The sequence below is a fragment of the Physeter macrocephalus genome, chromosome 8 (assembly GCF_002837175.3).
Source record: "Physeter macrocephalus isolate SW-GA chromosome 8, ASM283717v5, whole genome shotgun sequence".
Classification (NCBI taxonomy): Eukaryota; Metazoa; Chordata; class Mammalia; order Artiodactyla; family Physeteridae; genus Physeter; species Physeter macrocephalus.
The window spans coordinates 52,052,706-52,068,322 of NC_041221.1; the positions used below are offsets into that span (position 1 = coordinate 52,052,706).

Below are 15,617 nucleotides of genomic sequence, written 5' to 3' on the forward strand. Positions count from 1 at the left end.
AACCAAATACCTTTAAAAATGTTTTTTTATCCCCACAAAAATCCTTATCATTTAAAACCAGATATTCAAATTACATGGTTAACATTTTTAGTTAATCAACTCTTCAGTACTGATCCTAGAAAACAACCTTCAATGGATCTTTGAATAATGGAGATTCAGCCACTGATATGAATGGTGTAGGTAGTCACACCTTTAACGTTCAAGCCACAAGCTGTGACGTTTGGAAGGGGTGAGGTCTACTGTCCTGCATTACCAGAATTTGTCATATCTTCAGTGCTACTGGGTTGCATGTTATCTGCGAGGTTTTGTGCATGCTCAAGAAATAAATCTTTCAGTACACTTAATTCCTTAGCAATTTACTTTTTGCTTCCAACCATTCATTCTCTTCCTTGAGCTGATTCACTCTCTGCAGCGTATCCTGCCCTTTCTGCTTGCTTTTCAACAGGCTCTTTTTCACCGCCATGTTGTTCCTCTCCCTGCGCTGAAGATACTCGTCACTGTTGCGATCCATGGGCAAACTCTTTTTCCTCTGCTTGCTTGGAGGGACAGCTTTGCCTCCGCCCCCAGGGCCAGCGGGCCCCAGCTGAGGAACCTGCTGTAAACCGCTGGCATGAGCCTGAGTATGGATGACACTTATTCCATTCACTCCCGAGGTACTGTTCTGCTGATACCTTGCTCATTTGGGCATGCTCCCTCGACAACACAGAACAAGTAGAAATGAGGACAAGGTGATCAATGGTTTCCACACTAAACTGCCAAGAAATCAGCGCATGTACCTGAACCCCTGAGGGTACTGTCCATCTGTGTTGGAAGAACAGATTCTCCTTCCCCTCAAACATGCATTTCCATCCTCTCCATCTAGACACCTCTGCTGGCAATTTTCCTTTTCCACAGCCGCCACCCGCTTCCCCTCCCCGCCGGGCCCGTGTGCTCCAGGGGCATCTTATCTTCATCCAAAGATAGATTACTGAGGTAAACTTCAGAAACAAACTTAGAGTGTCCTTAAAATAATTCAATTAAACTTTACAATAATGTAACAGCAAGAAGCTACTGGGAAGTGAGTCTTAGTAAATACAGACCTCAACTAACAAAACTATAATGTCCACTGAAACCATCTTTTTCGCTCTAAAATTACCCTCATTTCTACAAAGTATAGCCAAAATAAGACTAATTTGTTTGCAAAATAATTCTGGTTTCAATAAACTTGGCCTGATGATTTATACAAGTGTAACTGATCACTTGTCATTGTAATTGTAAAAGCCAATTTTAAAGTTGGCTTTGCTGGAACTTTAAGGAATCTCAAATTTTTAAAAGGCCTTTCAAGGGTAGGAAGGCTATGCCAAGGGCTTGTCACTGATTTTGCCTCGGAAAATTTTGAGTGAATCTCTCCCTTTTCAAGGTCCTCCAAATACCTTGAGATTCCTGCACCTGTTAGGAGGTGGCCTTCGTAATTTACCTGATAAACCTGCTGGTAATCCAAGAGTTTCCAATCTCTGGAGGGCTCAGGTAGCGAGAAAGGATATATGTTTCAATTCTGCTTACAAAGGTATAATTTACTAAATTGATGTAAGTCATAATTAAGGGGAAGGGTTCCTTATAGCTGGAAAAATAAAGATTAAAAGCCAATAATATTTCAGACAGAAGCCATAAAAAATTATAACCATATTCACCCGTTCACTGTCTCATGTAACTAATCCTTTTTGTTAAGTTTTATGAAGCCAAGAGATTTTCCATTAGAATTCTTTAATTTCTTACCCATCAGCAGTATAATCTGAAAGTTATCAGAAGCCTTCACTTGTCAAAAAGTGCATATTCTTGCTATGAATATTCTTGAAGAGGAAGCATTTTTGCAAGGGCATCAGAGTAAAACGATAACTGTCTATGAATGACAAGACTTAAGGTGTGGTTAAAGACCTAATTACAATGCAATTGACAAAGAAACTTGGTTACTGCCATGACATAAAACATTTTAAGATAACTAGAATTATGACTGATAATACTTTACCAAGGCCTACTGATTTTTAGGAATTCCATATAATTTCTAGAATATCTATATTAATAACATTTACCCATACAATATAACCTAAGAAGATTTATTACTCATTTGACAATGCTTCTCATGTAATTTAACGTACCAAATGAACCTAATGAGCTTAATATCTCTCTTTGGGCGGTTTCAGGGACCCTTTTGGAGTATCCCAAAAGTTAGCTAGAGGTCAAAGGGACTTGACTGGAATTTGATTTGGGAAGTTTGTCAAAAAGTGTCAGAAATGTTTTAAAACACTTGGTCAAATAGGACCATAGATCACCGTGAAACGATACATATTCACTTAAGCAATGTGACAAAAGATTTCAAAGGAAAATACAGATCACTTAAAAGATAAACTTTAAAAGGTAAAGAAACTTAAGTTCTGTTATAAAAGCAGCTCAATAGTCTAAAAAAAACTTTGTTTTCTTAACAGAAAGAAAACTGAACTCCAGTCTTGCATCAGCCTACTTTTAATAACAATTCATTTACTTAATTAAATTTATTCCAAACTTAGCCAATCCTGACCTTGCACAAAACTTTTCTCGGGGTCCCTTTCCACAAACTTTCCATAACTTTCTGTATCAGTATTAGTTTGTCTCTTATTTTTTCCCCATGCAGAAACAACCATCTCTAGGACAAAATTACTTTCTTTTCCCTTAACAAAATGCAATTCTATTCTTCATACCTTCTTTTACTGAAAACCTACATCCTACTTTGCTACTGTATACTGAAATATTTCCCTAATTATTTCTGGTAGCTTTAATTACGTATTTAAACTAGAATACTCAACTCTTCAAAACCTTAATTTCTAGTGAAAACTAAGGAGCAAGTAAATATGAACTGTCTTTTATGTTAGTATTCTGTAGATTGGCAAACATAAATACCAATAATAATTTCTAAAAATAGGTGCTTATAGAAAATCTCATTGTGGCACCAAACATATTTATCAATAGTCTTAAATATCTTTAGTTTCCCTGTAAATAGAAGCCAATGTTTAGTAATTAGTGTTTCAGTACCTCGTTTTATTTGGGAATGACCTAGCTATTCAGTAAACTTTCCTCATTTAAATTAGCACAACTCTAAAATTTCAAGTTACCAAATACCTGGAGAGATTATTTTAAAGTAGACATTCCTAAAACATAATTACTCCTAAGACATTTACCCAAAAGCTCTTACCTCATTTACATTTTTTTTTATAAAAATCATACCAAGTTTTTTCTTGTTGACAAATCTGCAACGCATTTAAGATCTTATTTGACTTCTATTAAACCTAGATAGAGTAAAAGTATTATACTTAATATTGATGATTCTAAAGACATGTCTATACTAATCAAATTGACAAACTAACTTTAATACCAGGTATTAACAATGAATATTTCCCAGTTCATGTGAACCTGAAATTCATTCTGGCAGTTTCCTTTTATATTTCTGAGAATTCATATAAGCACTTAATTTCCGTTAAGCCAATTAAGTAGAGCTCATTTACAGATTAATTTTGATAATACCATCCAAAGGTAAAGACATTTATAATGCACACATAGACATAGAAAGACACAAGCAGAGGTCTCAACTTCACTTTAAAATTTAGTCATGAATTAGGCATTACAATGTAAAACTCATTAGTTTATAAATAACATTTGGAATAAGTTAAATTTGAAAAGCCCTCTTCTCCCCCACCCCTTTATTTCCCTCAGTCTCAGGAATTACAGTAGTCTAGGTAAGTATTCCTGAGAACCCTGGTAGAACATTTACATCTCAAGGCACTGGGAGAGAAAAGCAAGTTTTCCTAGAAGGACTTGTTCCCTCAGGGTCAGAATTCTGGAAAGGTGTTTTATCATGCCAGCTTTCTCTAACAACTGTGTCTGCTATAAAAAGTCCACTTTGGCCATTTTCCGGGCAAGATTCTCCTTTAATGCCCAATTAGGTAAGTGTTTGTAAGAGTAAGTTTTGTTTATAAACTTGGCTGGGGTGTTGGTCAGAGGCTGGCTTTCTGACACCCCTTGTTTCTCTGTTTGAGAGCTCTATTTCCCATCTTAAAGTTGAATTTGTTGGGGACAAAATCTACTAATGAGATTGTGTGGGGGCCAGTGTGCTGCTTGTGAGCTTAACTCCTCTAGGCGCCACTCTAGAGTCATCGCAGCCCTCTTATGTCTCAGTTTCTCCCTTTGGTCGTCTAAGACCACCGTTGGCACTCGGGTCATTGAATGGCCAATTCTTATACATAATCCCTGGATGAGCACGTCTTGTAATTAATAGGCAGGTTGCCCTGTGGGACCACTGCACAGTGTGAGGAGTCTGCCTCCACCACTCCCATAAATTTCTCAGTTTCCTGAGAAAGTCTTAACTGACCGGAAGCAGTCTTATCCTCCTCCTTCAGAGCAAAGCTCTCGTGTAATATCTTCACTTCTATCCCGACAAATTCAGTAAGGCAGCCAAATTGAGGAGAGGTGTCAGATCAGCCTTCTACCTAACCACTCAGCCCAGACAGCTCAGTGTCTTTCAACGGGGTGGGTGCCTTCCCTAGTATCTTTCAGCTGGGTGGGCACACCCCTCAACAGTGTCTTTCCCCTGAGGGGCCAAGTACTGTTACCTACTGCCAGATAAAACTCAGGATAGCAACCGATATGGGAGAGCCGAGAGCCGGGGAAGAGAGACTCACCCAAATTCTTCTAGACTCTCTGAGGGAGGTGAATGGGCACAAGAGGCCTCTGCTGGCACCAAACTCTGGTTCCTTGTAGAGTTCAGGCGAAGGAGAGAAGACTGCTCTGGGTCCCTTCATTAGATGCCAAACTGTTGACTGAAAAAAAAGAAAGCACAACATGAGTTTAAGTTTTATTTGGACAAAATGAGGACTATAGCCCAGGAGACAACCCCTCAGATAGTTCTGAGGAACTGCCCCGGAAGAGGTGGGAGCGTGGTCAGGATATAATTTTAGTGAAGGGGGATACGTGCAGTCAAGCATACATTTTGGTAGAATGTTGCTAGTCACAAGAAGGTTGCCGCTAGTCACAAGGGGCAGATGTCTGTTAATGATTTTAGTGTTCTTCTACATATGAGAAGATGCAAGAATTTGGGCTCATAAAATCTTCTGCTGAAAGTATTTAATTATCAAAAGCCCTGTTCTGCCCGTTTTTCTCAGAGCACAGAGTGCCTCATTCCTCATCTCCCTGAACTCCTTTCAGGGTGTGCCGAAAGTCAGAAACTGCAGTGGCTAGTGACTTGATTCTTAGAACCAGAGTGCAGGTGAAACTTTTTAGCTGTCAGCATCTTTAAGGTAGACTAGGCTAAGCTATGATGTGTAGTAGGTGTGTGAAATGCATTTTCAATTCGGGAAGTTTTTTTATTTACAATGAGTTCATTGGGATATAACCCCACCATAAGTCAAGGAAGATCTGTATTTTCTTTTAGATCAGTATCAGAAATATAACTCACCGACTTGTAGATAACTCCTTACAAACAAGGAATTTCAGTTTTGATCAACATAGTACCCTTGCTGGAGTCAGAAAATCAATTTTTAGCCTGTTAATCCTGTTGGGAAGGAAAACTTTTCCATTCTACCCTTCCAGGTTCTGTGGCTGCCGTAAGAACTAAACTGGCATAACAGATAAACGGGAGAAAAACACTATTTTAATTATGTACTTACACACAGGAGCATTCCAAAGATGTGAGACTCAAAAGGCAGCCAGACAACTGAGGCTTATATAACATCCTGACCTAATGAAAGTGATAAAGGTCTGCGTTTCAAAGGGAGAGAAGGCAATTCACGGGAAGGTGAAAAGAGGAAATGAAATATTTCTCAAACAAACGTTGCCTTGCCTTGTAGGTAAGCACCTCAGGTGACTGTTATCTCTGGTAATAACTCTGTTCCTAGTACAGGCCCCCTTTCTAATGTAAATTACTCTTACAAAAGGGTAACTTCTACTGGTTTTAGAGCTTCTCCTGTGTCTGCAGTTTCTCAAAATAATCAGCTCAGAATCATCCTTATGCCAAAGAAGCATAATTTGGGGTGGCATATTCTGCTACCCTTCGATGTTTTACTTCCTTTAATAGAGCTGCAGGGAGAAACTAGTTTTTCAAAGATAGAGGAAGCGGAACAAAAAGAATAGAACGTATTTTCCTAAAAACAATTAATTTCAATGGTGTGACAAAATTAGGTGGTCTTCTCATTGGCATGTTGTAGCTTTTTGAGATTGAGCGTTCAAGGAATTTAACATGATTGCATAAAATTAGGTTTTAAAATTCAGTTGAAAAATAGCATGAAGTCTCAGGTTGGGTTCTGCAGGACGCAAAGTTTAGCATGCAGAATATTTATTAGGGAGTGCCCTAGGGACCAACATCCGTGGCAGGGAGGAGAAGGAAGCAGGAGCGGGCAGAACAAGAAGTGAAGATTCAATGCAGGCCAAGAAAGCCTCGTCTCCCCAGCCCCCATCCCCAGAGAGTTACAGAATAGTCAAGATTGTCCTGAACTGTCCTAAGATGTCCAGGCCTTCGTACCCCTGATCAGTTAGGTGAGAGTATAAACTACCATAGCCATCCTAGAGATCAATTTAGCAGTATTTAGTGGAACTGGGTAGGCACACATCCTGCGACTTGCCAGTATTACTTGAGTGTTCTTCAGAGAAACTCCTGTATAGGTTTATAAGGAAGGAATGGTATAACAGAGAATTGGAGTCTGTTGTCCATCATCAAGGAACTACATAAACCAAATGGGGTGGAGGCATATGACAATCCTGTTCAGTGGTCAGAAACAATGAACTAGATGATGATAGCAAATATTTAGTTAACTACTAGGGAATGATAATACTAGCTAACATTGACTGATAATACTAGCTAACAACACTTACTGTTTGCCACCATGCCCTTTGTTTATCTGCACCACCCTTATTCAACCCAATGCTCCATTATCGTATTCCTAAATGTGGACACTGAGGTATGGAGAGGTGAAGTAATTTGTTCAAGATCACATAGCTAAAAAGTGGCAGAACCAGGGTTTAAATGGAGAAATCCTAGTTTTGAGAGGTCATGCTTTTAACCACTACCTCAAGTGTAGACTTTGGGGGTAAAATGTTGAATGCGAAAAAGAGAGACAAAACAAGAGCTAGCACATAATACTCTATGTAAATGTAAGGCACACCTCATACATAAATTACACCATATCTTTGAATGATACATACCTTGCCAAGGATTTATGTTAATCACTTTAGAGTAGCAGCCTTTGATGGAAGAAGGGAAATAGAAGCAGGAAGATGAAAGGGAAAAGATATAAAAAGAGGAAAAGGGCCTAGCATGCATCACTGATGCTGTGCTATAAACTGATTATGACCAAGACAACTCCCTTCACTTGGGGCCCAAAGCAAGCAAAAAAGTTACAGTAAAACTTCAGATCTGATCAGGTCTCAACTTACCTGATAAAAACATTTGTCATGTCTTCTGTGATAACTTACAAAATCCTGTAAAAAGGATACAAGACATAGGTCACTTCCACCTTACTCTCGATGTCCAGCCATATAGTTCCTTGAACACCTTGTGCCTTCCCGGGCCATCTTCCTTCAGCCTGAATGTCTGCTCCTCCCCTCCCCAGCTTGGCTACATTCTGCTCATCCTTCAGATCTCAGCTGAAACATGCTTTTTACAGGAAGTTCTTTCCTTGAGCCCCAGACCAGGTTAGCTCTTCACAGCACTTACTTTTATTGGGTAGTTATTTGTGCCATTCTGTTTTCATGTCTTTCTCCCACCTAATATGAGGGCATGTGTTTTATTTCCTATGTTCACTATCCCTAAGCCCAGCAGGGTATTTAGCATGTATTACACACTCAATATTAAATGAATAAATTCAAGTTGTAGTTTATAAAAATGGCCACAAATTTTTTGATGCTTATCCCTTTAAGAGATAGAAATCTATTTCCATGCTTTGAATCTGGTGGGTTTGTGACTGCTTCAACCAACAGTATGTGCTAGAAGTGATACTGTATGGTTTGGAACACTAAGTCACAAAAGGTGATACACCTTCCTCCCAGCTCTCCTGGGACACTCCTTTTGGAAAAGCCCACTACCACATAAGAACTCTGACAACACTGAGACCACCATGCAGGAGACATCATGTGTAGGCACTCTAGACAATAGTACCAGCTAAGCCCAGCCTTCCAGCCACCACTGTCGGGAAGCCAGAAGAGCAGGGACATCATCTTTTGCCCTGCACACCAGCCTATCCAACAGTTGGGTACCGTGGAATAACTTCAATTGAAGATACAAGAAGCAAAAGAATTGCTCGGCCAAGCCCTGTCCAAATTTCTGATCTACTGATTATGTGAACTCTACTAAAAGGGTTGGTGTGAGTATCACTAAGTTTGGGGGTTGTTTGTTTTGCAGCAATAGCAACTGGACCATCCAGAAACTGGAGGAGAGATATAAAGAAACCCTGAATATTGAGATAGCATGTATATGCCAGGTGAACAGTACAACAGGGTTATACATACACAGTACAGCTGCACATATTCTGGTAATATTTTTAAAAACAAAGAATCCTACAGTTATCCGGGATTTCAGGTATACATCTGTCCCCTGCATTATAGGATGTACCTTTGGTTTCCAGATACTAATTCTAATAAGGTCTTCAGTCATTGCGAAAACCCAAAAACATCCTTACACATTTGAACAATGCACAAATAAGACTGATTTCTCACAGACTCTTCATGAATTAAAGCACATTCCTTCTATAACCACAAACATTTGAAAAAGAAATTACAAGAGCATCACAGGATAGTTTTTAGGCCACATTAATCAAAAGCTCTATTCTAGTTTTTGAAACTTTTCAACTTTGTTTTAAAAACTTAGAATTTAAAAATTGTTCCAGTGTCCTAGGGGTAGGACGGGAATAAAACACAGACCTACTAGAGCATGGCCTTGAGGATATGGGGAGGGGGGAGGGTAACCTGGGACAAAGTGAGAGAGTGGCACGGACATATATACACTACCAAACATAGGGTGGATAGCTAATGGGAAGCAGCCGCAGAGCACAGGGAGATCAGCTCGGTGTTTTGTGACCACCTAGAGGGGTGGGATAGGGTGGGAGGGAGGGAGACGCAAGAGGGAAGAGATATGGGAACATATGTATATGTATAACTGATTCACTTTGTTGTAAAGCAGAAACTAACACACCATTGTAAAGCAATTATACTCCAATAAAGATGTTAAAAAAAATGATCATAAAAGTGAAAAAAAAATTGTACCAATGAAGTTGGGTTTAATCAGTGTATGGGTTCAGAATTACAGGCTCAGGGGGCTCCCTCTGGAAGATGAAGAGGGAGGAAAAAAAAAAAGTCTCCACCATCATTAAGGATTTTTTATGTTTCTGGAGGTCTCAAATCCTGGTAATTTTCCTCTCAACTCAAACTTAGGAAAATATTGCTACTACATAGCTTGGTACTCTAAACTTGTGAGATTACAGAGCCATCAGAAGGTTCTGTAAAAATCTCACTGCCATCACAATGAGGATGGGATTACAGAATTCAAACTTTTTACCCAAAATTGAGGAAGTCAGCAATTCTGATAGAGTTCTCTGCATAGTATTATGCATAGCATAATACTTTACATTATCACAGCTTTTATCAGGACTCTTTGGAAGATAATCTGTCTCAGCTATATTCTAGTTATTTAGCTATAAAATATAGCTATATCTAGCTATATTAGTTATTTTAGCCTTATTTAAGGATATTTTCTAATTAACTTTTAATTTTGCTTGATAATTTCAAAAGTTATAATGGACTAGATCTCTAAAGATGTGACCGAAAATGGTGGAAGTCAAAAGGATAAGTATCTTGGTTTATTACTGTCTTACTATGCAGAACGGAGGCCCCCCAAATCCACCCCCATCAGGAATTTTAATGGCTGATTTGCTGATGCTCCCTATATCAAATAATGGCATCAGCAAATATGATGATCTAAGTTACAAAATATCTAAGCCCCAAATGTCCACCCTGACTTCCAGATACCCATTCCGTCACCAAATTCCACCACCAAAATTCAACTTCTACAAAAGGGAACACTCCTACACTGTTGTTGGAAATGTAGATTGGTACAGCCACTATTGAAAACAGTATGAAGATTCCTCAAAAAGCTAAAAATAGGAATACCATATGATCCAGCAATTCTACTCCAGGGTATATAACTGAAGATGAAAACACTAATTCAAAAAGATACCTGCACCCCAGTGTTATAGCAGCATTTACTATAGCCAAGACATGGAAGCAACCCAAGTATCCATCAACAGATGAATAAAGATGTGATATATATATATACACAATGGAGTGTTACTCAGCCATAAAGAATAAAGTTTTGCCATTTACAATATGGCTAGTCATGGAGGGTATTATGCTTAGTGAAATAAGTCAGAGAAAGACAAAATACTATATGTTATCACTTGTATGTGAACTCAAAATGAGTGTATATAATGAAACAGAAACGGACTCACAGATCTAGCAAACAAACTAGTGGTTGCCAGTAGGGAGAGGGAAGAGGGGAGAGGAAAGATAGGAGTAGGGGATTAAGAGGTACAAACTACTATATATAAAAAATAGGCTACAAAGATACACTGCAACACAGGGAATATGGCCAACATTTTATAATAACTTTAAGTAGAATATAACCTAAGAATTTGAGTCACTGTGTTGTATAACTAATATTGTAAATCAATTATACTTCAAGTAAAAAAATGAATAAGAATTCAACTTCTACATATCCCTTTTTTTTTTTTTTTTTTTTTTTGAAGAGTTCAGACTTTTATTGTCTGATTTCCCAACTTAAACTTCTTCCATAAGTTTTGGCCTCGCCAGAATTATCTTTCTAGAACATAGGTATGATCATGCCAATCCTTTGGCATCCACATGTCTTAACCAAAATAACCATTATGTTCCTTAGCCTGATATTCAAAGCTCATCACAAACTTGTCCCAGGCTCTAGACTGTTGCAGAGTTTCAGGTTAGGCATTTCTAATTCTTATCTCAATCTAGAGCCAACCCGTTAATCAAAACTGAGTTTTAACTTTGGAAGATTGATGGCCCATGTGGATTTTATTTTTAATGAATTGACTTAGTGGCCTTACCCTGCCTTGTGTGCCAACTCTCCCCGACTCCATCAAATCTAACAGAAAGCGTCAGGGGAGGAGGCTTGGCTCTAAACAAAGAAATCTGGAATAACTAAATTCACTGGTATCCTTCTGAATAGCTCGCTAACAGACGCAGTATTTTCTGAGCTCGTTTTAAAGTATTGTTTACACTGGTCTATGGCTATAAAACTGATTGTGACAAAGCCCAAGAGGGAGACTGGAAGATGCTTGCGTTCCTCCCAGGAGATTGTGCAATGCTTGGAGAAGTCACCAGGGGGCGCTGCACCTCCCTCCACCTCTGCATCTCAAGCATTCCCAGCACACAGCTAGACCCTAAACTTTCAAGACAAAAAAAGAGGAGCTAGAAAAACGTAAAAATCGGCAGGGCAAGAATGCAGGAGTGGAAGGCAGGCCAGCTGCATGGGCGTGTGACCTGTGTACAAGCACAGGGCTCCACATACAGAAGGGTCTGTCCTTGGTTTAATGCTCTGTTCTGCCTTGAAATTTAGTTTTTGGGCAAGGGCTCCACAATTTATGTAGGCAGTTCTGGTCTGAGGGTTTGGAGGCTGGCACTTCAAGCCATATCTAACCTTCCCTAAGGAAGGATTTGATGTTGGCTTTTCTTCAACTTTTTACAACACAGGTCCAGTCATAAAAACCTATCCCATTTCCCCCTAAAATTGGTTATACGATATTGTTGGGCTGCACCCCACAGGCCTGCAAGCCTTGCTGCCCAGCCTCGAGACCAAGGAAAGAGCCTGGAAACAGCAACAGAGGCTATCAACAGTTTATTGGATAGAGAATCTTACCAGTCTGAAGCAGAAGCTCCTGGAATAACACCCCACTGTGTATGACAGACACCAGGAAGGACACAGCAGCAATCTTCGCTACTCGGGGAGAAGGAGGCTACCATTTACAGGTGAAATTGAAGTCAGTTTGGCTCATCAGTTACCAAGGAAACCAGCGGCTGGGACAGTGGGCAAGCATGTGGGCAGTTACTGATTAAGCCCTATAATTAAGAGGATTGGATAGTCTTGTGAGGGATTTATAGAGAGCAAGAGAACAGTCATCTTGAGTGGCCTGACGATACACTCCACCCCTACGTACCCCGCACAACCCTTACAATTTGGCCGGCCCCTCTTCCAAGATATCCCTGGGGTCAGGTATGTAGAGGTACACAGCAACAAAATACCACAAATGCAATACAAACAATAGCAGCTACGGAGTATCAAGTGTAAGATACCTAGTTTGCTAAAAATAGTGATTCTCCAAGAGGTGGGAAAATTCTGGAGCCAGGCGCCTGGCATGCAGGACAGGAAAGAGGCGAGTCTTCAGTCGTCCCCACGTAGTCACATTAGCCAGGTCAATTTTTCATGGCATCTCACTGCTCATCCAGCAATCAGACTCACTTTGCAGCGAGGCCACCGTTGTCACCTAGTCCTCAAACAGACTAGGGATGGAATGTGAGATATGGGACAGGCACAATACAGGGGAGATCATGACCATTAAGCCAATTACAAGCAGTAACAGCATTCTGAGAAAATACCACCCCTGCCTGTGGTTTTGTCCTGGCCTGCAATGCCACACCGCCTGTCCACCCTCAGTCTCCACAGCCGGTGCCGAGGACTGGAGACCACATATATAAACAGACCACAGTGTTAATGTGATGGTACCTCTCTCCAGGAAGGAGCCCAGATTACTTTAGTAGTTTTGGGTGTGGCCAGGTAGAAAAACAAGCGAGATCTGTAAGTCCCTTCCTAATCCTATTCAGCAAACCCAAACCACTGGGCTTTACCTGCCAGCCCCAGGGCCATTTTATAGTGTGTTCCCCTGGCGGGGCGGGGGGAGGGGGCTGTGGGAAGGATGGGGAGCGGTGTAGATCCTGCAGCAAGGGTGAAAGTGAGTTATTGTCCTGACCGATAGTTGACCACCAAAGGACCATTGCCTAGTTGCCTCTGTGTTAACATGGCGTAGCCACTGACTTGTTCAGTCATAGCTCACAGGGCTTGAACTAGCTTCCCCGTCCACACGTGGGGAGAGCAGGTTTCCATCTCAATGGTTGTTTAAGTAGTCCACTCACCCTTTCTGCTAGCCCGGCAGCAGTGGGGTTGTACGGCAGGTGGAAAGGCCAGTGTGTCATTTTTATCGTTCCATGCCTGAACTTCATAGCTGGTAAAGTGGGTTCCTTGGTGGCTATTGAAGTCCATGAGGATCCCATACATCACACACAGCTGTTATAGATCCCAACTAGTGGTTTTATTGAGTTGCTGATGACTTGGGTAGGCCTTTTGTAATGTCTTGCAGCTGTTGTAACATTGTAGAGCACATGTAGCTACTGCCCCATCACACTATCGTCACTCTTCCCCCTTCCATAGCTCAGAGCAGAAGCCCAAGAGTACTCTTTTCTTACTTTGCCATTGTCACAGGTCCAAACCAAACCTTTCTGGTTAACTGGCCACATCCAATTCACAAGCCTGTCCCTGGGTTAATATCCCTAATGCCTGTGTCTGTAATTGTTTAGGTTATGCTTGTCTTACCCTACCAGATAACACCCAAGTATTTGATAGATAATCCAGGTCCTTGCATTTTGTCTGTATTCACCAGCCAGCCCCGTGCAGTCAGACGAGCCACAAGTGCAGGGCTGCTTTTTTTTGTTTGTTTGCGGTACGCGGGCCTCTCACTGTTGTGGCCTCTCCCGCTGCGGAGCACAGGCTCCGGACGCGCAGGCTCAGCGGCCATGGCTCACGGGCCCAGCCGCTCTGCGGCAGGTAGGATCTTCCCGGACCGGGGCACGAACCTGTGTCCCCTGCATCGGCAGGCGGACTCTCAACCACTGCGCCACCAGGGAAGCCCAGGGCTGCTACTTTTAAAACTAGAAAGAAACTCTGAGGTTAACGGGATATCATCAATATGGTGGAAGAGAAAGACATCTCTCATGGCAGTCAGCTGCCTCTGCTCTGAAGGGAGCTGCTCTTCATCTCTATCCTGTGGGATAAGGACCTTTATGACCTCATCCCCATCTTCCTCTTCTTCAGTGCTCTCAGTAGGTCCCACACCTTGGGACCCCAATTTGGATGGGCCATGACCATCTGGACTCTCTCGTCTACACCGCTTCCTCGAGGACGGCCACCACAGGGCCCCACTTGCTAGTGGACAGCCATACCGGGGTTCCCCCTGCAACTTTCCATTCCCTGTTCTTATTTCCTGACATCTTGGTGCTCATGGAGGTCTCTTTGGTCTCCTGCCTGGCTTGTCAGTTGGTGGGCTGCACCTCACAGAACTACAAGCCTTGTAGTTGCCAGACTTGAGACCGAAGAAAAACCCTGGAAATAGCAACAGAAACATCAACAGTTTATTGGATAGGGAATCTTACCAGCTTGAAGCAAAAGGTCACGGAGCTACACTGTGTAGGGCAAGTGACTGCAAGGACATTTACTACTGCAGGGAGGAGGAGGCTACCATTTATAGGGGCAAGTGACGTCAGGTTGGCTCATCAGTTACCAAGGAAACCAGCAGCTGGCGTGGGGGCAAGCACGTAGGCAGTTACCAATTAAGCCCTATAATTAAGAAGACTGGATAGTCATGTGAGTGAAGGAGGGTCTGGTCGAGCAGGGAATGCATGGAGAGTAAGAGAAGAGTCATCTTGAATGGCCTGACCATACAGCTATTTTGCCAGTGTTCATTTTATTGTACCACTTGCTAACCCTGGGCAGCTGGTTTTCTGTGATTTTCTGTGATTCCTTCAGTGACCAAAAGGATCCAGGTGGAATTTACCTCCTTTTATTTCCCATGTGGTTATTTTCCCATTCTTTTCTTTTTTTGGCAATATTATTTTTTAATATTTCTCAGCAGTGATGATGGAATAGGCTTTATTGTTGGGAGCTGGTTTTGAGTGTTTTGGCCTAAAGATTCAGATGAAGAGGTTGGTGCCTTCAGCCCAGCAGCTTAGAGGTGCTTAACCCTTCAGCTGAGTCTGTGAGCCTATTATAACTTAGGTTTCTGAGTATTTCTGGTTCCTAAAGCTGAAATGAGTCTTTTTGGTTCTCAGTGGTATTTTATTTCCCACTCTTGTCTTATTTGTCCCAAATAAAACAACTTTCTCAAAGCACAAGGCTTTTGAGAAAGTTCAACATATTTTGGCAAACAAATAACGCAGCTCCTGATGGAGACCTGATTGCAAAGTGAAATCACACCGTGGGATCCAGAGCAGCCGATAAAGGGGTCAAGGCACAGGTTGTCACTTCTTCCTGTTTGACCTAGATTCTCTCTTTAAAATCCTAATATAAACTCTGTAGGGATTACGATATCAGTTTAAATGGAACTGGAAATCACCTTTCTGCAGCAATGTCATTAAGAAGTGGACACGAAGTGTTCTTAATTCATGCCTTGTAGCTAAGGAGACAGTGACACGAAGCAAACTGAGAATCATGCAGTGTCATAGGAAGCCAATGGATAAATTATTTTGTAGGAGCTATAATGATATTA

The 15,617-nt window shown here is 41.3% G+C and overlaps 1 pseudogene; it reads right to left on the reverse strand.

Annotated features, from left to right (window-relative positions):
* Nucleotides 1-236: 236 nt before the first annotated feature.
* LOC102987622 (CCAAT/enhancer-binding protein gamma-like) lies at nt 237-8,650 on the reverse strand (annotated as a pseudogene).
* Between the last annotated feature and the right edge of the window lie 6,967 nt (nt 8,651-15,617).